The 27396-nt window shown below is 24.2% G+C and overlaps 1 protein-coding gene across 6 annotated transcripts in view; it reads right to left on the reverse strand.

Moving 5' to 3' along the window:
- Positions 1-27396, reverse strand: part of LOC109599566 (somatostatin receptor type 2-like) — a 226400-nt gene that overhangs the window by 170214 nt on the left and 28790 nt on the right. For 4 of the 6 annotated variants that reach the window (XR_007548094.1, XM_049967544.1, XM_049967542.1 and 1 more), the window contains exons 1-2: positions 24407-24584; positions 1044-1068 (exon numbers count right to left, since the gene is read on the reverse strand). The gene's annotated coding sequence lies outside the window, so the exon portion shown is untranslated. Of the gene's footprint in view, positions 1-1043; positions 1069-24406; positions 24585-27396 lie in introns of those variants that run through there. The other 2 variants (XM_049967539.1, XM_049967541.1) reach the window with 2 other exon arrangements.

The following is a 27396-nucleotide window of genomic DNA, read 5'->3' on the forward strand; positions in this document are numbered from 1 at the left end:
TAAAATTCAGTGCCCAAATAAATGCCTTAACTGTAAGAATCAGGCATAAGCTTTAGGCTAAAGCTACACCATCTTTTAAGAAATAAAAAAAAATATATGTTTTGGCAGCAAAATTAACATATAGTTGATTTGAGGTTTTGACGTAACGAGGGTGCAGTCTTACCCACCTCAAATACAAGTTACTTTGTTTGATGTTATTGCTCTTTTACTCGAATTAGCACAAATATTTGAATAGTTACCATTAGCTGTGTCCAAAAAAGACTCGATCGACATAGGCAAAAACCGGAGTGTGCTTTTCACTTGACCGTCAGAAAAAAGCTTTTGAACTCTCTAGTTATTTAGTGCTTGTTTGCGTGGCGCTTTTTCAGCGTCTGCACCGCAAACGCGTCAGCAATACAATTAACTTGAGAGGTGGTAAGTAAGAACCGTGTCAGCATGGAAGTTTCTTCGCCTAATTGAAATCGACACACTCGACAATGCTTAATTGTTGAGACGGAAACTTTGGGGAAAAAGTTAAGAAATGAATATTTTATTGTGCTTTTTACGTTAATACTTCCAGCGGAAACTTTCCGGAAACGTAATGCCGGAATTACACTCGCAAATGTCCCGACAAAAAGAAAATTAAACACGCAAAACTGCCGCGATAATTGTTTAAAAACTTCCAACGAAAAAGTTTCACCGCACCAGATAAAAGCGCGGTCCAAATGGAGAAACAGATAAAACATCCAAGCATAATTCTCCCCCCAATTATCACTTTCAATTGTTTGTCCATTTGTCGGCAACTTTTCTGACGGGGCGTAACGGGACAAGAGGGTGGGGAAATTCGCCCCTGCGACTTTTTTAAGCCGCCTCGCGGCGTTATTAATTTCGGGCATTAGCAACAGATGTAAGGCGTTCATTATGACGAAAAAAATTAATTATTACATTAACCTACTTAATATTATGAATTTACGCTGCTTTCTTTGTTTTTGTTGTACCTGCAGATGAAACTTGTTTGTGTTTTATAATGAATTTACAAGTTTAAATTGCATGCGGGAACTTACCAGGCTTTCTTGAATGTCTACGGGCCTGAAATTAATACAATACAGCTTAATATAATTATATATTTCTTAAAACAATAAATAAACAAAAGTTTTAGTTTTAAATATCAAATAAATTAAGAATGAACCTAATAAATGTATAAAGAGTAAAACAAATTCAAAATACTGACCCTCTAGAGCTGCAATTTTTCAAATATTCGGTCAAAATAAAACACATTGAACTCAATGACACCACCAAGAAGGGGGTATTTAAATTTAATATTCCTGTTGGAGTATTTAGATAACCTCAATGGACAAAAACATTAACTAGATTATTAAAAAAAATCTAAAATCTTCGATATTTTGTTTCCAAATTTTACTCGTTTACTATTTTTAAATCAATTTTATCTAGAAAATTTTTTGATATTTATATATATGAATGAATTTAAAGGTAAAAAAATTTAATTATAATTTTTAAATAAAAAATATTAAAATTAAAAGATAGGATATACAGTTGGAATTTAAAATTAGAAATAAAATTAGTTTCTAATTTTTGAACTTAAAAAACAATAAATTTAAACTATAAATCAGAAATTAAAATTAAATATTTAATTAACAACTTACAAATACATTAAAATATAGAAAATAAAACAATTTAAGGAAAAAGTTCAAATTAAATACAGTTAAAAATTAAAATTAGAAATTCAAATTAATATATATAAAACTAAAAATTTTATTAAATAAATGTTATTTTATTTAATTTTTATTTTTAGGTTAAAAATCTATTTATTTAATGCTTAATTTTAAGCAGCAAAATAACATTTATTTAATAAAATATCAAAAACTTTTTTGTAGATAAATTATAGGAAATTAAATTCTCTACAAAAAATGTCATATAAAATTTTCCCATCCAATTGTAAATCAATCCAACTTTAATGTTAAATAACTTTTGAAAAAATGATTATATCAAAAAACTGTAAGAGACATTTTTTGTAAAGTAAATTTTCTATAAAAATCTGTTTTGATTATTTTGAAATATTATCCCTAACGAGAGTTAAAAAATTTCAAAATCCAAGAGAACACCGCTCCCGTGTTAAAATTTACGATGCGGCACCTCTTAATATTAATATTAAGAGCTGTAACTTTCACAGTATTTTTTTACCATTTCCAACAAGATTTTAATATTTTAATTTCTGATTTATATTTTAAATCTATTGTTTTTTAAGTTCAAAAATTAGAAATTAAATTTTTGTTTCTACATTTTATTTCTAATTTTAAATTCCAACTGTATAATTTTAATATTTTTTATTTAAAAATTATAATTAAATTTATTCACCTTTAAATTGATCATTTTATAATTTTGATGTCTAATTTTAATTTTTAACTTATATTTTTAATTTATGGTTTTAATCTCTACTTATAATATTAATTTTAGTTATTAATTTCTAATTTAATTTTTTACCTACATTATAATTACTGTGTCTAATACTTAGTAATTTAATTTTATTATATTTGTGTAAAATATTTATTTTAGTTTGTATTTTTTGTTAAATATTTTTAATTTCCACGATTAATTTTTAGTCTTAACATTTATTTTTAATTATTTCTAATTTTAATTTTAGTTTTTATTTTTAATCATTAATTTAACACCTCCTTCTTTGTCACTGAGTACCTATATTTTTAAATCAATTTTATCTAGAAAATTAAAATTATTCATATCAAAAGACACGCTGTGTAGTAAAAACTATCTTTTTAACAGTGTAAAAATCAACATAATTAAATAATTGAACAAACGTAAACTCTATAAATTTCCAGTTCAATTTGGTATGACAAAAACAGTACAAAGTACTCAATAAATTTCTGCATGAAATATGCCTGTAATTGGACGAAAAACGTCTATGTTCGAATAAACATTTTCTCTGTAAAACCTGATTTAAATGCACATAATTGGCTCATATATCTGAATGCATAAAACGTGAACGTATTTTTAAAATTCCAATTAAACATCACATACAATAGTAACAAGAACTCAAATATCGATCCAACGTAACACGGACGTTAAACAATAGTTTTTGAATTCATTACTTCAACATAACGATCTAACGACATGGTTTTTATAACTAATTAAAATTATCAAAAGTAGTACGTCATATTTCGATATATTATTATAATTGTTTCAATGAGCAAACAGTGACAATTAGTGGCGACACTAGGAACGATGTTAACACGGGTCGACTTCGATGTTTATAATTAATTTACGCCCCCCGCGTGTTCGGCGTAAACTTCGCATACAAGACCGAACTTCAATTAATTATAATTTGTATTCAGCCACCGCCGTTCATCTTCCTATATCAAAGTGTCAATTAAGCCGTATCGAGAGATCGGCCACCAAAACTATCGGAAGATTTTAGTTTGGAGTTACGACGAGGAGTTCACTGTACGACATTTGTGTGTTTTGCATAACTGTTGTCAAAATAAATTCTGCAGCGGAACAAACCGAATTAACATAAATTCTGAGTTTCATCCGTTGATACTTAATACACGGTTTAGTTTATTTAGGTCAAACTCTCTAGAGTTACCGACATATTTATTCCCACTTTAACTTATACTTCAGTTTTTAATTTTAATAACTTATTACTTGTGAATTTTGAATTATGTTCTAAGTTTAAATTTTTTAAAATTATATCACTAAATATATATTTTATTTTTAAATTTTGTAAATTGTAAATTGAAAATCTAAGTATGACATTCTTATTTTTAGCAGCAATTTTTTACAATATTTTGAATTTTAAATATTAAATTTTTCAAAATGTTTTTCAAATATTGATTATTTTAAAATTATCATATAAAAATTTTTAATTTTTTTACAACTTTTTGATTTAAATTTTTCGTAATTTTCTTAAGACATTTCATTATATTGAAACTAGTTTTGAAAACTATATTGTTTTCTTGCAGTAAAAATAGGCTTTATATGCTAGATATAGAATTTAAAAATTAAGTTTAAATATTTTAAAATATTTTATTTTTTTTTAAATCCACTTTTTTAATTTTTTTATATTAATTTGAATTTCTAATTTTAATTTTTAACAGTATTTTCTAATATTTAATTTGAATTTTTCCTTAAATTGTTTTATTTTTTATATTTTAATATTTATTTGTAAGTTGTTAATTAAATAATAATTATTATAATTTTAATTTTTGATTTATATTTTATATCCATTGTTTTTTTTAGTTCAAAAATTAAAAATTAAATTTTTGTTTCTACATTTTATTTCTAATTTTAAATTCCAACTGCATATTCTATCTTTTATTTTTAATATTTTTTATTTAATTATAATTAAATATTTTTACCTTTAAATTCATTTTAATCTATCATTTTATAATTTTATTATTCATTTTAATCTTCATTTTATTATTATTGTCTACATATAATATTAATTTTAGTTATTAATTTCTAATTTAATTTTATTTTTATTTGTATTTTTTTATGAAATATTTTTATTTCGAGTATTTTTAATTTCCACGTTTAATTTCTAATTTTAACATTTATTTTTAATTATTTCTAATTTTAATTTTAGTTATTATTTTTAATCATTAATTTATAATGTTAATTTTAATAATTATTATAAATATAAAATTTTAATTTATATTTGTAATTTTGTTTTCTATTTTATCATTTTCAATTAAATATCTACATTTTATTACAAATTTTAGTTTTAGTTCAATTTTTACTTTCAATTCTTCTAGTATTTAATTTAAATATTTTCCTTAAATTCTTTTATTTCAAATATTAATTTTCATTTATAATTAATTATATTTTAATTTGTAATCTATATAAAATTTTTTTTTGTAATTTGAATTTAAATTGTTTTTTTTTTTAATTTTGTTCTTAATTTTAGATGCTTACTATTTAAATTTTTATTTCCATTTTTAATTTATAATCTCTAATGTGAATTTCTTTTTTTAAAATTTCGTTTCAAATTTAAATGTTTATTTGTAAGTAAATATTTTATTTTACATTTAATTACTTCAATGTTTTATTTCTATTTTAAATCGATTCTTTTTAACTTCCATATTAAATTTCTAATCCATAATTTTAATGTCCATCTTTGAGGATGAATTATAATTTATTTTGATATTAATTTGATTCATTTCATTATTCAAAATTCGTAAAAATTTTAACATTTTAAATTACAATTAAATTACGTTAACTTAAAATTTCAAATTTAGTTAATTCATTCAGTTCAATTTTTATTTTTATGTTTAGTACTTTTTAATATAAACATTTTTTATTTATTTTAATTTCAATTTATTGACTTATTTATAATTTAAAATTAAATATTTTTTTACATTTATTATAATTTCATTGTAATTTACTATTTAAATGTTTACGTTTTTTTTTTTAATTTTTGACTTATATTTTTAATTTATAATTTTAATCTTAATTTTAATTATTCTAATTTTAATTTTAATTTTAATTATTATTTTTTACTTTTTTAGATTATAATTACTAACTTTATCTTTTATTTTTTTTTTGTTTAAAAATTTAATTTAAAATCTGTTTTAATTCTATTATTTTTAATTTCCAGGTTTAATTTCTAGTTATAACTTTTATTTTTGATTACTATTATAATTTACATTTTATTTCTATTTTAATTAAAATTTAGTTTTTAATTTTAATCTGTAATTTCTAATTGTAAATACTAATGTTAATTTCTACATTTATTATTTTTTTATATTTTAATTTCTAATTTGAATTAAAATTTTTTCTTCTATTTGTTTCCAAATTAAACTTATTATATCTAATTTAATTTGTAATTGTAATTATAATATTAAATACTACATTTGTTATTAGATTAATTTAAAATTTTAATTTCAAATTATAATTAAATATATTTTAATTTCTAGAATTTGAATTTTTACCATTGAGGTCTAATTATAATTAATATTCTTCTTTTTAAATTTGTAATTTTATTAATAATATTTGATTTATTATCTTAATGTTTGTACATATTAATTAAAATTCGTAAAAAATAAATTTCTGTTTAGTGTATTATATTATTTTAAAATTTGTAATTTTAATTTTTATTTGTACTTTTCAAACTAAACTATTTATAATTACTAGTTTTAAATACGAATTTTAATTTCTAATCTGAATTTTTATTTCTAACTTATCCTTTGTAATCTTGTATTTACTTTTAAATTCATTTAAATTTATAATTTTAGTTTCTAAATCCTAATTTTAACTCCTAATTTTAATTTCCAACTTCTTGAATTAATTGTAACTTTAATTTTAATAGTGTTGCTCTATCTCACGTTTGTGTTTATTTAGGTCAAACCCTTCAGACTTTCCAACATATTTATTCTAAATCGTTTTTCACTTTCAGGGGGTATTTGCATGTAATTAGAGTCGCACATGATCCTCTCATTAAGAGAGATTTACATGTAAAATTAGCACGGGGAATATGCATATGTGTTTCAATTAGTAGTACAGTCGTCAAGACACCATTAAACCCAATCGTATTTTAACGAGGCCGTCAAACATTTCAATAATGAGTTTGGGAGTTCGAATACATATTACGTATACACTAATTTATCCAACATTCGAGTCAAACATTCATAAAGTGGTAGAAATTTATTTAAATGTAATTATACACATGTGCTGAAATTATGGGGAAGTTTTAATGTGTTGCCTAATTTTAAAGTTTTACCAAGAGGTGTATCAAAAAATGTTCTTGGAACTAACTCAATTCGTTGATCAATACTGACACTGCTTTATTGGAGCAGATATTAAACTTTTGTTCCAAAATTTTGGCTAACAAAAATGAATCGACCTGAGTTCAGCCATGGTAGAACATAACACCAAAGTTAACCCATGGGTCCCACAATGATACAGTCCCTGAATACCGGACACGAAACCGCCACACCACTTCTGACTCCTCACGAGCACCCCGATAACCCTAATTAGCGGTCCCATCGTTCCCGTCCCGAATTACACCTGTCGCACCGGATCCGGATCCGTTGTCGGTACAATTCGACCCGCCGGGGTCAATTAACCACACGACGTGCCCACATTGTGCCGCCGCTTTTCGAAACGAAACAACCGACCTTAATCCGCCTCCAATGGCGCACTTCGCAGATGCCACGCGTACTTTTATCTCTCCGACGGGGATTTTTAAGCGGTCGGTGCCGTTAAATTTTACGAGAACAGTTAAAAACACGAACAATTTCCTGCACGGGGAACCAATTTCGGGTTGCCGTGCGGCTTGGCGGCGCCTGCATCCTGCATCCGCAGCGGATTATGTTGCTTCCGTTATTAACGTTATTAATTGCATTCGTTTGTGTTTGATGGTGGGTTTAAGATATTGCGTTGTGGTGCTGTCGAAGTATTGTGTTTTGCAATTAGGACATCGTCAGATATTCCCGGTATTAACTATCAATTTACCGGCGGTATCACGAAACATGCAGGCGAAACAGAATAATATATTGGGGTGTTGTATATTAATCAAACGGTTACGGGTAGAGTAATATTGCATTAGAGAATTAAATATGCGTAATCTAATTTATGTCACTCATTACGAGTCAATTTGTCGATTAATAGACGGGAAACTACACACAATTACTCTCATCAGTTACATGATTGATCAGCACGTAAAACGCAACGTGTTCCTGCATTTGTCGGATTCATTTTTGCTACGTGCACAGGTGAATACACTCGAGTAATTGAGGCTCTAAAATTAAGACCACTGAGAGTAACTCGCCACAATACGTATCAATTATTTTCGGATCAAGACCCGGGGGTTAATAAATAATCTGAGTGATTAAAGCATGTAACCGACTTGACGGGTATTATAAATGTAAGCGTCTCGCACCTTAGACTTCATAATGGAGTGAGCCAGTTTCATTGTGGCAACACCATGAGGTCCCCATTTAATTAAATTAAACTCGTGGATGCATACAATATCGAGGGAATAAACCTTTTGTTCTTCAAACTTTCATTGGCAACCATTTTGAAATGTATGAGCATTGATTGCACATAAAATCTATACGTTTATAATATACGCTTGTTCGCCAATTAGTCCACATCCATATGCATGCTTGAATTATATCGAGTTGTCCGGTGCGAAACCTGGTAATTAACAAATTTTCCTGCAACTTGGCCGCAATTCGTAGCTGAGTTACGGCTTGAGGCATTCGTAGTTCGTACAATACGTTTCGTAAACATAAATTCAAAGCTTTGGACAGAAACTATTCATCAACACGCCAAACTATGTTATAATAACGTTGGTTGCTTCGTTTTGTTATTATTTAGAGGCTTTTTGGTAGCCGAACAAGCTGAAAGATATTTGGTGGAAAATTTCGAATAAGATAATTTAACCTAAATGTATATTTTTTATGGTTGATAAAATATGTAAATTTGCTTCGTACATATGGGTTTGAAGGTGTATTAAGTTTTGTATACATGATTCGTTGACCTATTTTCAAATAATTACAAAGGAAAAGAGCTTCAAGACACAACACAAATATTTCACATGAATTTACTGCTAATTATTAATTAATTAACTCAAGAAATAATGCTTGAATAATTTGTCCAATTTGTTAAAACGATTCTCCAAAAATAAGTAAAATTTAATTCATTTTGTGCATTCCATAATAGACTATAACCTAAATATTCTCAGGAATTTACTGTTAATTAAATGTAAATTAATTATGAATAAAAAAACAATTTTCTCAAAAAATTGTGAAACTAATTGGAAATTAATTACGAATTAAAAGCGATTTAATAAAAAATAATACTGATTAACAAACTCATTTAATTTCTTGCTGCATGCTGTGATTTTATATTTTTTATTTCGCTTTAATTTATAATATTTATTATAATTAATATTTTCAGATACAGTTTATATTAATTGACTCATATAAAATACTTCTTAAAGTGATAATTATAAAATCATTAATTAATTCATTACAATTATTTTACTTGAAAATATAAAATTTACTTTAAAATCCATAAATTCATAAAATATTCTACTTTGATAATACTTATTTATTTTAATGCGATTTTCTCAAATACAATATTTATTTATAATTGTAAAATAACTTGGTAGTGAAAAACATTTTTATTGATTCATTTTAGTGTTGTTTAATTAACTTATTTTAAATGGATCAAACTATAAAATTTATTTATAAATCACCAGTACCATCATAATAATATTAAATTTGTAAAAATATTGCTTTATTTTAATATAAATTTCTCCAATTAACTGATTATATAACTAATATTATAATTAAAATTTATATTAATTAATCCATCTCTAACCCATTCCTTATATGGTTGATAATGTATAAATTTATTTCGTACAGTTTGAAAATGTATCAAATTTTGTATACATAAATTGATAACCAATTTTAAAATAATTACATAGGGAAAAAAACTTCCAAGACACAATCCAAACAACGAATTTACTAATTAATAAATAATTGACTGAAGAAATAATGTTTGAATAAATTGTTGAATTTGATAAAACGATTCTCTAAAAATAAGTAAAATTTAATTCATTCTTGTGTTCATAATAGGAATTTACTGTTAATTAGATTCAAATTAATTATGAATAAAAAATCAATTTTCTCAAAAACTTTTTTATATAAATTGTTAAAATTATGAAACTAATTGGAAATTAACACACGAATTAAAAGCGATTTAACAAAAAATATCACAGATTAATAAACTGATTTTATTTCTTCTTGCATGCTGATATTTTATATTTTTTATTTCCTATTAATTTATAATATTTATTATAATTAATATTTTCAGATACAGTTTATATTAATTGATTCATATAAAATACTTCTTAAAGTGATAATTATAAAATTATTAATTAATTCTTTACAATGTTATAAATATAATTAAATTATTTTATTTTAAAACAAAATTTACTTTAAAATCCATAAATTCGTAAAATATTTTATGGTTTCTCAATTCTCACTTTGATACTACTGCTTTATTTTAATGAAATCTCAAATATAATATTATTTAGTTAATTATTTCCTTTTAAATATTCCTTTCATTTATAATTATAAAATAAAATGGTAGTAATAATTTTTATTCATTCATTATAATGTTTAATAAGTTGTTTAATTAACTTATTTTAAATAGATCATACTTAAAATATAAAATTTATTTATAATTCACAATCACCATAATAATAATAATATTAAATTTGTAAAAATATTGCCTTATTTTAATATAAATTTTTCCAGTATATTTAATTAATTGATAATATTATTTACAATTAATATTACAATTAAAATTTATATTAATTAATCTATCACAAATATTCCTTATAATTATAATAAAAATATTAATTAATTCCTTACAACATTTAAAAAATTATTTAATGAAATTAATTTAACCTGATTTCTCATCATATATTTAATTTGTTCATACTACATCCTAAAAATTTCATACTTAGGAATTCACTGTTAATTAGATGCAAATTAATTGTGAATAAAAATTAATTTTCTCAAAAAATTGTGAAACTAATTGGGAATTAATTACGAATTAAAAACGATTTAACAAAAAATAATAGATTAACAAACTGATTTTATATCTTGCTCCATGCTATGATTTTATATTTTTTATTTCCTACTAATTTATAATATTCATTATAATTAATATTTTCAGATACAGTTTATAATAATTGATTCATATAAAATACTTCTTAAAGTAATAATTATAAAATTATTAAAAAAATATAATTAAATTAATTTACTTTAAAATATAAAATTTACTTTAAAATCCCTAAATTCATAAAATATTTTATGGTTTCTCAATCCTTATTTTGATAATACTGCTTTATTTTAATACGATTTCTCAAATATAATATTATTTAGTATATTGTTCCCTCTGAAATATTTTTTTTATTTATAATTATAAAATAAAATGGTAGTGCAATTTTTTATTAACTCATTGTAATGTTTAATAAGATATTTAATTAACTTATTTTAAATAGATCATACTTACAAAATATAAAATTTGTAAAAATATTGCTTTATTTTAATATGAATTTCTCCAGTATATTTAATTAATTGATAATATTATTTTCAATTAATATTCCAGTTAAAATTTATATTAATGATGTTAAATGGAACTGAAAATATTAATTAATTCCTTGCAGTATTTAAAAAGTTATTTAATGAAATCATTTTAATAGGATTTCTCATCATATATTTAATTCGTTCATAAATTTAATTATACGTAATTAATATTTTCAGTTACAGATTATTGATTCAAATGAAATTTTTCTTCTTCTTCTTTCTTAAAACGATAAATACTGCCTTCTATTTTGAAGTTTATACTAAAAAAATACCTACAAATAATTGAAAAATTATTAGTTAAATTGTTGACAAATATATATTTGATAACATCATTTTTAATATAATATTTATAATTATTTTTAAATAAATGAATTTAATATATTATTTATTGTTAGAAATACCTGAAAATTATTCTTAGAATATAATTTTACAATTTAGACTTAAATTATTTGAATTTAGGAGCACTTCTTTAATACAAACTAAACAATTGTTTTCCCCTCAAAATTAAACTTTCATGAATATTTACGTTGTTAAAACGGCCGATAACATTTCACTAAAGGGCTTACAACCTGCAATTTGAGCACAACACACTGATTTCACCGAATGTTCAGTGTATCTTGTAACAAACAAATTCTTTAAATGCATCTGATCAATACCAGTAATTGGGACGTTGAAAAAAAACTGTCGGATCAGGACAAACACTCGAGCCATTAAATAAACAGTTCGGATGTCAGATAAAAACAACAAAAGGCTCCCGCACCAACTAGGAGTCCAAATTGTCAGTCATTTAAAGGATAATATTCCACCAGTTATTGGCACGTGAAATTTTTTTATTGGTTTCATTGAACATTCACTGTTTGCAGAGTTTTGATATTGTTATTGCAGTACTAAAATTATTACGGCCTCTAATAATAACCGTCATAAATAGGATATTAGAGAATTGAAGATTTGTTTGTTTTTCAGAAATCTGAACGATGAAAAGTCAGACTGTGAAAAACGACTGCGATAAACAGCACTTATTCTCCTTGCGCTTTAATGTAACCAATGGGATTATCTAAATTCGCAAAAAAATTACAAAATTTAATAAAAATTAATGTCAGCCTCCACCTACGCACTTATTAAGCAACGACGCCCAACAACTTATAGGCATAATGTTTCAAGAACCCAAACTAAACGAATACAAATTACCTCGCCGCGAACTTTTTAATATATGCTCGCCTTATCATTTTTATTTCGCCAAGATAAACAAGATTTGTTGTCGCCTCCTTAAATATGCTGGGAGATGGCTCAAATAACTCTCTTTAAAATTCCCCGCACGAATTATCGTTTCGAGATTTTATTTACTCCATGTGGTTCGTTTTTGATCTCATTTCGCGTGTAATTAAACGCGGCGAATGTTAATGCCACCCCCACTAAATTTCATTCTAAGATTGAAATCTTGTCCGGGCCACCTGTTTAATTACCGCCAAGTTCAAAAGGGAATGGTACCGGCGGTTTAGGTGGTTGAAACGTTCCACTTAACAGGGATATAAATAAAGAATCGATATTCCGAAATGTTGCAAACTTGGTATAACTGTAATTACCGTTGGAAACTATCGTGATAAATTGCAATAATCCCTTAATGTTATTTATTGCTAAAATATATCAATCACGGCGTGAAAATGATCAAAGTTAATTAACCACTCGTCGGCGAGCAACTGAACAGATTTGGTTTTGATAAATACCGTGTGCACTTCGTCGTTTATTTGTGCAGTTGTTCTTAGTTTATATTGAGTTATATACGAAAATCTAATTAAAAAGATTAATGATTCATTAACTTTTGGTACGTTATTTAATAATACATTTGATTAATAGTGCGGAGGGGATATTAATTATAATATATGCAGTGCGATACATTCAAGAAGGAAACACCTCCGTACTTTTTATATTTGTAAATAAAACGAATTTTTTTCATGACAAACAAATTCCAAAAGTTTATTATGGAATATTTCATGAAAGGTACATCTTCCAAGTGGATAAGTACTAAGATAAAAATACAAAAAAAAATAGTTTTTTAAATTAAAAATTACCAATATCATCAATATTAAAATATAATTTATATGAATATATTGTCGAAAAAACTAATTATATTAAAATCATAAATTGATATTCTTAGTATCTAACTAAATCATCATAATAAACTATTGAATAAAAGAAATAAATACATTAAAATAAAAAATTAAATTCTCCGTAATTTCTAATATTTTATTCCATGATTCAGTTAATCAAAAGAAATACATTCATCATAATTCACAACTGGTCAAAAGAAATATTTATTATTCTTATTTTGTTCAATTATTTTATTCTATGATTTAGGTACATTTTATTTCAAATTTAGTTGATATAAAGAAATAAATTCATTATTATGTTTCGTTCTACTAACTAACTATCATTATAATAAACTATTAATTGAAAGAAATAAATATAAAATTATAATAAAAAATTAATATATAAAATTATTTTTAACATTTTATTCCAAAAAATCAAAAAAATTATATTAATTTTAATTATTCAATTAAATCTTTATAATATTTATTATCATCATAAGTCATTGAAGAATAAAAGATATATAATAAAATTATAATGAAAAATTGATATTCACAAATACTTTTAATATTTCATTCTACGATTTACTTGTTCAAAAGAAATAAATTAATTATAATTCTTTACTCTTTTGATCAACTTCTACACCATTATTATCATCATAAACCATTAATTAAAATAAATAAATACATTATAATAATAATTTATATTTTCAGATATTTTTAATATTTTATTTCGTTTTAGTTAGTCAAAAGAAATGTATTTATTATAATTATTAACTCTTTTGATTAACAAAATAAACCGTCATATATTCATTATTATATATTATAATAAATATTTGATATTCTCTCATATTTTAATATTTTATTTATTGTTTGCTTAAACGAAAAAGAAAACATGCTACATTAAATTTATTTTCAGATAACGTCAACATTTAATTAAATAGTTCAGTTAATCAAAAGAAATTAATTCATTATATTTCCTCATTCATCTAATTAATTAAAAAACTGATCCAAAGAAACATGTTATATTCTTTTATTCAATTAAAACATTATAAACCATTGATAATTAACTGATATAAATATATTATAATAAAAAATTGATATCATCGGATAATTTGTCATTTTCAACGAATTTCATTGGTCAAAAGAAATAAATTTATTATCAAATACTATTGACTAAAAGAAAAATAAATTAATTATAATGCAAAAATATATTCTCACAAAATTTTATGTTGATCAAAAGAAAAAAATATATTTTAATTTTTTTGTCTGGACAACTAAACACAGTCAACATGTTAAACTATTTATGATTGAAATATGTAAATAAATTATACTGAAAAATTAATATTCTCAGATATTTTTAATATTTTAATCCACGATTGATTTGATTAAATTAAAAAAATAATAATAATAAAGCAAATTCATTGAACTGATCCTCAGAAATTATTGCCATTTTCTCAATCACATGTTTGCCAAAAAAAAAATATATTCGTTATAACTATTTACTCTTTTAATTAATAAAACCATTATCATCATAAACCGTTAATTAAAAGACATAAATACAATATAGTAATGAATTGATATTTTACTTATATTTTCTTTCATGGTCTAAAGCGTAAAAAGAAATAAATATTATACATTATATTAAATATGTTCTGAGATATTTTTTACTTAATCAAAAAAGAAAACACATTGCATTAAATTTATTCTCAGATAATATGAACATTTAATTGAATGGTTCAGTTTATCAAAATAAATTAATTAGTTTTATTTCCTTATTCATCTCATCGATTAAACCATCAACAACATCCAACGAAATATTTTATATTGTTTTATTCAATTAAAACATCATCATTAAAATTGATATTCTCAGAAAATATTTTTATCATTTCCGTATTTCATATTTTTATTAGAATCAATAGAAATAAATTCATTGTAATGAAAAATTTATATTCTCACATATTTTTATTTTAACATTTTACCATGTTCAGTTTATCAAAAGAAATAAAAATATTTTATTGTCATACCATTTATGATTGAAACAAATAAATAAATTATAATAAAAAATTAATACTCAGATATTTTCAATATTTCAATTTAGTATTTAAATTAAAAAAATAAGGCAAATTCATTGATCTGAGATATTATTGTTTTAGAAGGCCAAAAGAAATATATTTATTATAATTATTTATTCTTTTAATTAACTAAACCATTATCATTATAAATCATTGATTAAAAGAAATAAATACTATAAAATGATGAATTGATATTTACATACATTTTCTTTAATAGTTTAGATGTTAAAAAAATAAATACATTGTATTGACATTATTCTCAGATTCTTAACATATATTCTTTTTTCAATACAACTATGATTATCATCATTAATTATTGATGATTAAAATACATAGATAGGCTATAATGAAATATTTACATATTTTACAATATATGGTTTAGTAGATCAAAAGAATTAAATTCATTATAATTATTGTTACTCTTTTGTTCAACTAAACAAAGAAATATTATAATAAATAAGTTTAATTATGTTACTCTTTGTAATCTTGTAGTCCAACATTAAAAAGAAAAGAAAAAAAATTATGGAGAAGAACACCATTTTTTTAACTTTTACTACAAATTAAAATACATTGATTTCAGAGTAAACTGTTGATTATTAATTAATTACAGTTGTTAAAAATATATATAATTTTGAAACATTCCTATTGAAATTAAAAGTAACCATTAATTTTTATTTCCAAAATTAATTATAACGTCAGTGTTCCTGACAGCAACGAAAAAGTGTGATGTGCATTTAGTTTAATTATCAGGACGTGTCGCTGATTTATGCCCATCATGTCTTTATCATCGTATTGTCCGACTTTCAGTTCTTTCATCGCAGACAATGAGGCAGGAACAAAAAAATAAAATACATATTTCGCGACAAAAACAAGCGATTCACTCTCGTAATATTGTTATCTTTCGTTTTCTCTACACTATTTTCAAAACGATAAACGGCAATGATATTTCCGAAATGTGTTACTGCTTTATTTTACTTACTAGTCCGGACCCACATTGTTCCGTCCGCAATTCAGATAAGAGGTGGCCGCAGGAAAATTGGAAAACGAATAATTAAAAAACGGGCAATTTCCGGACGATAAAAATGTTAAGCATCTGTTTTTCTATTCAATATGTTATCTAAGTAATTATTGACATTTACGCATGGCTAAACGAACTGATGTATTTTTATAGTTTCCAATATCTGTTATGTTATCTGTTCGGCAATAAAACACCGTTCGACAGATAGTATTTTTACTCCGGGAGCGAGGATAAAAAAAAACGTAGATTATTTGCCCGTTTGTTCGATATATTGAAATTGAAATTTGTTTTGCATCAGTTTTCCATTTCAGTTATTACACTGTCGTTAGAGGACAATAAATTTACAAGAGTCGATGAAAAGCTACAAAAAGATCTCCCCGAATTAAAACAGGAGTTTGCGGTTTTCGTCAGGTACTTGACCCCAACAACCTAAATCCCTTTATCGGTGCGTTTGATCCGGAGTAAACATTCAAACCAGACCCCCTCTACTCGAAAGGAAACTGCCACACTGCATTTTCTCGTGATGACATAATGATAAAAAATTAATTCGCCTTCCCGTGTAGGGAAATATGTGTAAAAAAGGTAAAATAAACATTCGGCTTTCAGGTTCATAAGTAACGTTTCGTGTTCACTCAACTACACATTCGTAATGTGTTTGTGGTTGGGAGGAATTAAAAAAAAATAATAATAAAAAAAATAAATGAATACCTTACCGTAGCTGAAAACCCTGGAGGAAATTAATTAAATGGATATTATGAACGGTGAATGTGTGCTCTAAATTTTCATAAATGTAACCTTGACAATCGCATCTTTGTGTGTTTGTTTGCATGGAAATATAAACAGTAGGAATTAGTTATAGGAATAATAATTTATGAAAGTGCACGAACGTTTCTGAACCGCCGCGAGTATTATATTTTAAACAAATGGACATTTAACGCTAGAATTAATGAAAGATTTAAATTTATTTTATTACGTTAAATATTTGGATAATTTTGCCATTTATCTGGCTTAATTATAATTAGCGCTTTGATATCTGGTATTTATTTTACAAGCTGAGAAGTTTTAGTTATTTTTTTGTTTGATTTAAAGATCGTCTTTAAGTAATTATTTGAACCTGGAAATAACATTGTAATCAAATGTAATGGGTATCAATTTTCAGTAATTGCGATTCACCAATAAACAGTTTATTGCTATTAAAAATTTATTTGGCGCCGTTTAAATTCACAATTAAAATTTTATGATCGATTTTATCGAGTAATAAATTACAGTTTAACTAGAAAACCGAAAACCATCATTAGATTGTACTGAAAACTTTGAAACTACTGAAATATAAAAACTTACAGATAATTTTCAAGAATATGATAATCAGATAATTAATTATAATCTTAATGATAAGTAATTTAAAATATATTTTAAAATATATAAGTTATAGTTAATATACAATAATAGTTTCCTAAAATTGAAAAAATTTGAAAAATCTTACTTAAATTTCTTAAAAAATTATAAACATTAAAATAAACAAACATAAAAAGTTGGGTATAGAATTTAAATTATAAAATCCAAATTTTAAAATTTTGTGACAAATTTTGCAATATAAACATGAACTATAAATAATTTTTTTAAAATTGCATAAAAATCTTGTTACAATCTTCTTCAAGTAGATAGAAATGATAAAAATTAAAAAAGTAACAATAAAAATTAAAAATTAATTACAAATTGAAACAAATTTAATAATTTGAATTATGCATATATAAAATATTAAAAATACAAAAAAAAAGACATTTTAATTTTGAATTATACAATATAAACATGAGTAATTATAAATAAATTCTTAAACTACTGCAATATAAAAACTTACAGATATTTTTCAAGAGTCTTAATGTTAAGAAATCTAAGATATATTTTGAAATATATAATAGTGTTTCCTAAAATTGAATTAAATTGAAAAATCTTATTTAAATTTCTTAAAAACATTAAAATAAACACATGAAAAGTTGGGTATAGAATAAAATTAAATTGTATACTCCAAATGTTAAAATTTTGTATCAATAATTTGATTCAAATATAATAATTAATTATTTAATAAATTAATTATTTCATAAATAAATAAAAATTATATACATATTAACTTTAAGAATTTGTTTAAAATATCAGAGAATTTATTAACGATTTACATTAATTAAATTTACAAAATTAAATATAAATTGAAACATAATAAAATTTAAAAATTTATGACTATATAAAATATTAAAAATAAAAATAAAGTTTAAAAGTGTCTATAAAAAAATCGTATTATGTAATTAATAATAATAAAATATATATAATAATAAATATTATTATTATATTTTTGAATATTTTTAAACTTTTTATTTCATATTTTTTAAGAATTAAAAGATTCAAACATATGTTTAGTTTATATTTCTTAAAAATTAAAAAAAATCATAATTTTCAATTCAATAATACATTTTTAAAAGTCGAAATTATAAATTTACAATAAAATAATTTATTCAAAACTGCAAATATAAAAGGCGTAATTGACAGATCAAGAATTGAAAGATTTATTAAATAAATAAAGTAAATTATTATTTACCAAACAAATATAAAAATTTTATCGAAATGATAAATATAATCTCATATTTGTAAAGAGAATCGAAATAATTGAGACAAGTTAATAAACAAATAATTGTTTTAAAAAATTGTCTACTTTAAATGCATTAAATGGTCAAGGAATTAATTAATTAAAACTAAAAGAAAAATAAATTGTATGTATATATGTATATGAAAGAAAATTCAGGAAATACCATATGGCGAAACCACGAATGAAATCAATGCTGCAAACAAATACTGTATGGCATTTTTTGATATTTGTTCAATTTATCACAGTGACAAACCGTCAATCAGTATCTTTAATATATTTGTGATTGTTTGTCAAATTAATTAACTGGTGTCGCCTATTTTTGTTATCGCAGGACAAAATAAGCCATTTCAGACACAATAATTCGAACGTTTTCAATATTTTCGTCCGTTATAATTGTTGACGCGATACCAAAATAAATCGGCCAATTCATAATATCCAGTGTTTGAAACAAAACGCAGATTTGCGCATTAAAATCAATCATCTATGCATTTTTCCATAACATTAAATCACCATACATAACGGCTGTCTTAAACAGACCAATTTTAAAATTAAACAGAAACGGCGAAATGAATTTCAATAGAAATCAAAGTTAAAATTTCTGCTTTTCTTCCTAACGCAAACAAATTAGCCGGTTATTGTTTCGGGATTGGCAAAAATGGGACGATAAATCCGAGTGTTATGATAATATCTTTTCCGTTTCATTAATTGCTCGGGGCGCTTTGAAATTAACCGCACAGCGTTTTCATTAAATGACTCCGCCAAATTGAAAACAGATCGTCGTAATATTCGCCCGCCGAATTATCTCATTGTTTACTGAAAAAATATCCAGTCATTGTCGTGTAAACTTTCGCTTAAATTTAGATTCCGGACAAAAGAATAAACGAAACAAAGACGCGAACGGCTTTTTTTCTCTAGGCGACATAGACGAAGACGAGTTTAAAAGTTTGTCGAAAATTATCAACCGTTCACCTTGAGGGTATCGTTTTAGCGTCCATAAAAATTTCCGCCGTCAATAAAGCGTCGTCGAATAAAAAGCGTCTCTTCAATCTTTGCACCTCGTTGTCTGGCGTGCGTAAAAAGTTTTAAAGCCGAAATTCTACATGTAAATTTCCGAACATATCCATAAACCGGCAGATCGATATAAACACTGAGGATTAGTGGTGTAATTCGGGTAGCTACTTACAGAAATATAAAAGTTTTCGGTTTATTAGTCGTAAAACGTAACTGTGGCGGACAACCTGAAAGGGTTTCGCGGTTTTACAGTGCTCCCATATCATTATCACAATAATTAAGTTTTGTTTCCAACCCCCCGGGGTAGCCTGCAACGAAAATTCCCGCGGTAATATTTACATGTAAAATAAGTTACTGATGTAGTTCATATTAAATCGGATATAAAATTACCCTAGTTTGCAGCAAACATATTATTTCTTTAAATATTCTTAGGGTAATTCGGGTGTAATGATCTTGAAAATAGTACTCTTTCTATTTTAATTGGGTTATTCACCTAAATAACTAAAGGGTTAACTCGATCGAGATGAATATATTTGTTTAAATAGGTGAGTAGATTATTCATCCAAACAAGCATACCTAATTTATTTCAATTGGAAGGAAAGTAACTAAGATATATCAGTAGAAAGCCCAAATTTTCAGATATTATTTTTCAATTTCGATATTCGAAGTTCATTAATTTATTCAATTTCAAATTCAATATTTAAATTTACTATTATATTTCTACAAAAGCTTCGACTTTAATTATTTCGTATAAAAAATAAGAAACCAGCAATAGTCCACAATATTTGGCTTGTTCCTGAAGTTTTTATATCTTCTTTTTATATCGGTGAAACCTTTTGCCTCGTTCATCGCTTTGACCACCTAGATTTTCTCGAAATGAAACCATACGACTGAGAAAATGAATCTTATATAATATTACATGTCCTTTTTGAACCTGAAAATTAAATATTTTGATATGTCTTATAATGAAGGGGAATCAATGAATGGTATCAAAACGACGCCCTGAAATACTTCTAGGTAAACTAAATTTAAACATAAATACATTCTCTTTATAATATAATGAAATAAATAAAAAAACACAAACTTGTCATTATGTAGGTGAATGCCCAAAATGGAAAAAATATAATATGATTTTCGTGTCCAGCGCCCCTAAATTATTTTTAAAAAGCGTAAAAGAAAAAAAAACAGTGTTATTCTCGTACCGATTGAGTAATAAAATATATTTAAAAATACTCGCTGACGGTTATTTGATCGAATTTCTACACAACAAAAAAAAAAGGTTTTTATGCCTACGTCACTTTAAGAACCTTTTTATAAAATTTCTATTAAAATTCTACATAAAACTCTTTACGAGAGGCATCAACTGAAAAATTATGGCCGGCTTACTTCTAAAACTCCGTCGAATTTATTAGACCCTAAATTGAAAGTCTATTCGGGACAACATTACAACAAAGACAGACCTGCACTTCCAATAGATGTAAAATTCCTAGTGCTTTTGGATGTTGTTAAATATAAAATGTGTAATAAATTTTATTGGTTATCTTGACATATATATTGATTATAACAAATTTTATAATATATGTAGATAGATTTTGAAATAATTTAGTGAATTTTTTAATTAACATAAACATTTTAAACATTAGATTGCATTCTAATATTAAAATCAATGTTTTAAACATAGAACAAAGACCTGAAACTACTGAATTATCAGAAAAACTTTCTATTTAATTTACCAATTAAAGATGCAATTCAAACATTTAATTATTCCTCAAGATAATATATGACATATTATATTTAGTCATTATAGCCTTTTTTCCGTTTCTTGTAAAATAAAATGGTGGTAAGATGTCAACACATAAAAAGATAAAAATCTATCTATAACTTCAATTTGGCTGAACAAAAGTTGATAAAAGTTACAAATAACAAACAAAAGGGTTTTGTTTTATTTATCTTCTATATTTTATAGTAAGTGAGAGTTATGATGATATTCTTTTTTGCTTCTTTGTGTCAGTTTGAGTTGTTTCTTTTAGTTTTAAATTTTTAATATTATTATAGAAATCATTACATTTAACATTGCTAGATAAAATATTATAAATAAATATTACAAATTTTATAATATATTTAGATAGATTTTGAGTTACTCAGTGAATAAATTTTTTAATTAACATATACATTTAATATTTTAAAAACATTTAGATTACTTAATTTAATTAAATTCATATTGAAACTTGAATTGCATTCTAAAATTAAAGTTTATATTTTAAACATAGAACAAAGACCTGAAACTTCTGAATTATCAGAAAACCTTTTCTATTTAATTTACCAATTAAAGATGCAATTCAGACACTTGATTATATCTCAAGATAATATATGACATATTATATTTAGTTATTATACTCTTTTTTCCGTTTCTTATAAAATAAAAAAGTGGTAACATGTTAAACACATTATAAGATAAAAGTCTATCTATAAATTCAAACTGGCTGGACAAAAGTTGATAAAAGTAACAAAATGAAAGAGTTTTGTTTTATGTATCTTCTATATTTTATATTTTTTATAGTAACTGAAAGTTATGATGATATTTTTTTTGCTCCTTCCTGTCAGTTTGAGATGTGTTTTTAGTCTTAACATTTTCTATAACATATTGATTAGAAAAATTTAATGTTTCTTAAATCTCTTTATAAAATTTGAAATTTTTTAATAATATTATAGAAATCATTTACATTTAAATAAAATAAATAAAATAATAAAATATTATAAATAAATATTACAAATTTTATAATATATGTAGATAGATTTTGAGATAATTCAGTGAATAAATTTTTTAATTAACATAAACATTTAACATTTAAAAACGTTTAGATTATTTTATTTAGTAAAATACATATTGAAATTATAATTGGATTCTAATATTAAAGTCAGTATTTTAAACATAGAACAAAGACCTGAAACTTCTGAATTATCAGAAAAACTTTCTATTTAATTTACCAATTAAAGATGCAATTCAGAAACTTTTTCAAGATAATATATGACATATTATATTTAGTTATTATAACCTTTTTTTCGTTTCTTATGAAATAAAATGGTGGTAACATGTTAAACACATTAAAAGGTAAAATTCTATCTATAACTACAATTTGGCTGAACAAAAGTTAATAAAAGTAACAAATAAAAGAGTTTTGTTTCATTTATATTCTACATTTTATTTTTTATAGTAACTGGGGTTTATGATGATATTTTTTTGCTTCTTTTTATCAGTTTGAGTTGTTTTTTTTAGTCTTAATAATTTCTATAACATTGATTAGAAAAATTTAACGTTTCTTGAATCTATTTATAAAATTTGAAATTTTTTAATAATATTATAGAAATAATTAACATTCCTACATAAAATATTATAAATAAATAATATTTCGAATTTCTGAAAATCTGGATTTATATTACAGAAAAATAAATTTAATTAAAAATCATAAAATTACAATAGTTTTTTATATAAAAATTTAAATATACATTTCACATTGGAAGGTATAATTTTCGTAATTTTGTTTATCAGTTAATATCGTTCTGAGAACGCATTAAATAAATCAATTATGAACAATCAATTAACTAAATAATTTGCAATCAATTACCCAACAATTTACATAATAATTAACAAAACATACGATCCAATTATTACAATTCTCATTAACATATTCCGAATTAAAACCAAAACACTTGCAGAACACATCCCTAATAAACAATCCTGGTTAAAATAACTCACATCAGAGATACACCCTGCAAACTTTATTACAAGCGGAAATTTCATATCAAATTCCAAAAATTCTCAAACAAATTCATGGCGAGTCATTTTATATTCTCGACCGATATACACAAGCAAAAATATGCACGTATTATTCATAAAACGATAAACCATCCTCGCGATTTTATTTAATTATGGTAATTTACGATCCGCCCTTATCTCTGAGCACCGACAACATTATTTATACAGGTAAACGTGTAATTAATCTCGGAATTTGTATTATTTATACAACAAACATGCACGGTTTTATACACATGTGTGTTTTATGTGAAGGGTGTTTTGTTCGTGCATGGGTGAGCAAAATTTGGACAGTGTTACTAATTAATTTTTTTGTATACACTGTGTGAAAATATAAATGTTTAATGAGATAATGATCGTGTGGTTTATGGTATTGTCGTAAAATTGTGTAAACGAAGTTTACCACTGTAGCAACAAGTTGTATTGATCTAATGTTTTGTCTAAGAATTGTTGACAAAACTAATGAGGTAAATCAAAGTTTTGTTATCATTAGAGTTGCCAATTAAAATATTTTACGACAAATAAATTGTTTTACAAAATGTTTATGTTGTGTATATATAATTTTTAAATATTACAGAATCATTTCAACATGTATATATTTTTTTAAAATTTAAAACATCAACATGCTTTAATTTAAATAAGATCTCACCTCTCCAGCAACTAATCCAACAAAATCAAAACCCGCCAAAATCGACCAACCTAAAGTCCATCAACATTCTGTCCAAAAAAACCGTCCACAAAGTCCCTCCCAAAAAAATTGTAATAATTTTTTAAATTTTAAATCTGTAGCATGCGTTGGAATAAAAATAAGTTGAGTTTAGAATTACGTGAAGATTCGCGTTGCGCTCGTTGCGTTCCTCGTGCGTCCGTTCTTACTGCGTGACGTTGCGCGACTGAATACACGGAACACTCTCCCGACGCGTCGGGGTTGGAGCGTCGCGACGGCCGGTTTCGGTGAACATGCGCCCGCGACGTCCCGGACCTGGTTCGCTGCGATATGATTTGTTGCGTCCTTATCTCGCGTGCGATTTTTTCTCCGGCCGGCCGGGGGAACGCTCCGGTTCTGTTGATGGGACGATGGGGTTGCGAACATAAATAACTGGGCGGTGGGGTCGTGCTTGTAGTGTTTGTTCTGGGATGTATCAATTTTGTTTCTTGGAATGGTTGGTTCTTGTCGACTTTTTTTGGGGGTTTCGATGTAAATTTGTAAAATATGTTTTCAGTAGTGGAAAATATACATAATTCTAAAGTAGTAAATATTTATACCCATGAATGTATTTGTGCATATAAATAAAAAAGGTTAATGTTTTAGGATCATTGAATTTTACATTATCTTGTATTAGTCAAAATTCAAAAATATGAATTTTCAAAGGAAATTTGAGAATATACTATTTTTATTATCAATAAATACATAAAAGATGTAAGATATATATTTTAACACTCTGTATAATCTACAAAATCCAATTTACAAAATTTAAAATGTATAAAATGTATAAAATGTATAAAATGTATAAAATGTATAAAATGTATAAAATGTATAAAATGTATAAAATGTATAAAATGTATAAAATGTATAAAATGTATAAAATGTATAAAATGTATAAAATGTATAAAATCTATAAAATCTATAAAATCTATAAAATCTATAAAATCTATAAAATCTATAAAATCTATAAAATCTATAATATCTATAAAATCTATAAAATCTATAAAATTTATAAAATCTATAAAATCTATAAAATCTATAAAATCTATAAAATCTATAAAATCTATAAAATCTATAAAATCTATAAAATCTATAAAATCTATAAAATCTATAAAATCTATAAAATCTATAAAATCTATAAAATCTATAAAATCTATAAAATCTATAAAATCTATAAAATCTATAAAATCTATAAAATCTATAAAATCTATAAAATCTATAAAATCTATAAAATCTATAAAATCTATAAAATCTATAAAATCTATAAAATCTATAAAATCTATAAAATCTATAAAATCTATAAAATCTATAAAATCTATAAAATCTATAAAATCTATAAAATCTATAAAATCTATAAAATCTATAAAATCTATAAAATCTATAAAATCTATAAAATCTATAAAATCTATAAAATCTATAAAATCTATAAAATCTATAAAATCTATAAAATCTATGAAATCTATAAAATCTATAAAAACCTAAGAAAATCTAAAAAATCTATGAAAATCTAAGAAAATTTTTAGAAAATCAAAGAAAATCTAAGAAAATCTAAGAAAATCTATTAAATCTATGAAACAGATTTATGAAGTATATCCAAAATTTATGAAATCTTTGAAAATATAAAAATCTATAAAATATATATGATATACATATACATACAAATACATAAAATATCTAAAAGGTGTATAATGTAAAAAATATGTAAAATCCATAAAAAAAGTTTATATTTTTCTAATTTCTGTAAATTTATATATAATATAAAATCTGTGGTCTGTACATACTGTACAAAATCTCTAAAATTTGTATAATGGAATAGATTATTTAATATATAACAAAAATTATAATGTGTACAATATTTATGAAATCTTAGGAACTCGTGTAAAATGTATTAAATCTGTAAATCAGATGAAAATAATGTAGTTTCTGTTGAAATATTTAAAAAAAATTATAAGTCTGTATATACAAAATTCATTAAATATTGGATAGAACAAGAATAAAATCTATAATATCTATAAATGTATAAAATCAATATGTATAAAATGTATAAAAACTGCAGAAGTTCTAAAGTCTATAAAATGTGTAAATTCTGTAAAACATTTCATTGAATTAAAGAAACGAATTTCTTTTTCAAAATTTTAAGTAATATTTTTGTGTATAACGTTGTACTAAATATTTACTAGAAAAAATTAACAAAAACTATTATTAAGGTATTACATACATATTTTACTAATTTAAATAAGTATTGGGACAACTTTATAAACTACTTCACTTAATCATTTTCTGATTTATTATCAACATAAACATCAGAAGGAATGAACAATAATTAAAACAAGACAGGATCCTTACTCATACCTTAAACGAAGACAAATACAACACAGAATCTTAGAACCAATCGATCAACCATAAAGTCTAATATGCCTTCCCCTCAAAACATAAATTTTACGTTCGCAATAGAGCCACAATATTAGCAAATCCGGCATCATCTCAACGCCTGTAACTGGCACAATTAAAACAAGGTAGACGTGCTACAGCTGTTAAGTGAACATCCGAACATCCCATTATAGGACAACTCCTGAATTGAAACGATCCGAAACGCCAGACAACCTTATTACCCGTAACATATTTAGACGTTGTCCGTTTTCACTTTCAATTACCCTTTGTCCAGTCAGACTTTTGCATATAAATAGTAAACTAAAGGGATGTTTTTCAATTCGGATCGATTGGTTTGTATTGGAATCCCCAACGGTTTGAAAAAAAACGCTCCAGACAATGGAAACCATAAATGTTGCATCCGATACCAAGTGCATGTTGGATTCAACTTTATTATCTTGTTGCCGAGATAAATATATACAGGTGCGGACTCCTTCAGATGGGTCGTAACCAAATCGATATCCGACTTTTGGGGAAATGTTTGTGCAGGATTCGAACAACAA

The sequence above is a fragment of the Aethina tumida genome, chromosome 5 (genome assembly GCF_024364675.1).
Source record: "Aethina tumida isolate Nest 87 chromosome 5, icAetTumi1.1, whole genome shotgun sequence".
Lineage (NCBI taxonomy): Eukaryota > Metazoa > Arthropoda > Insecta > Coleoptera > Nitidulidae > Aethina > Aethina tumida.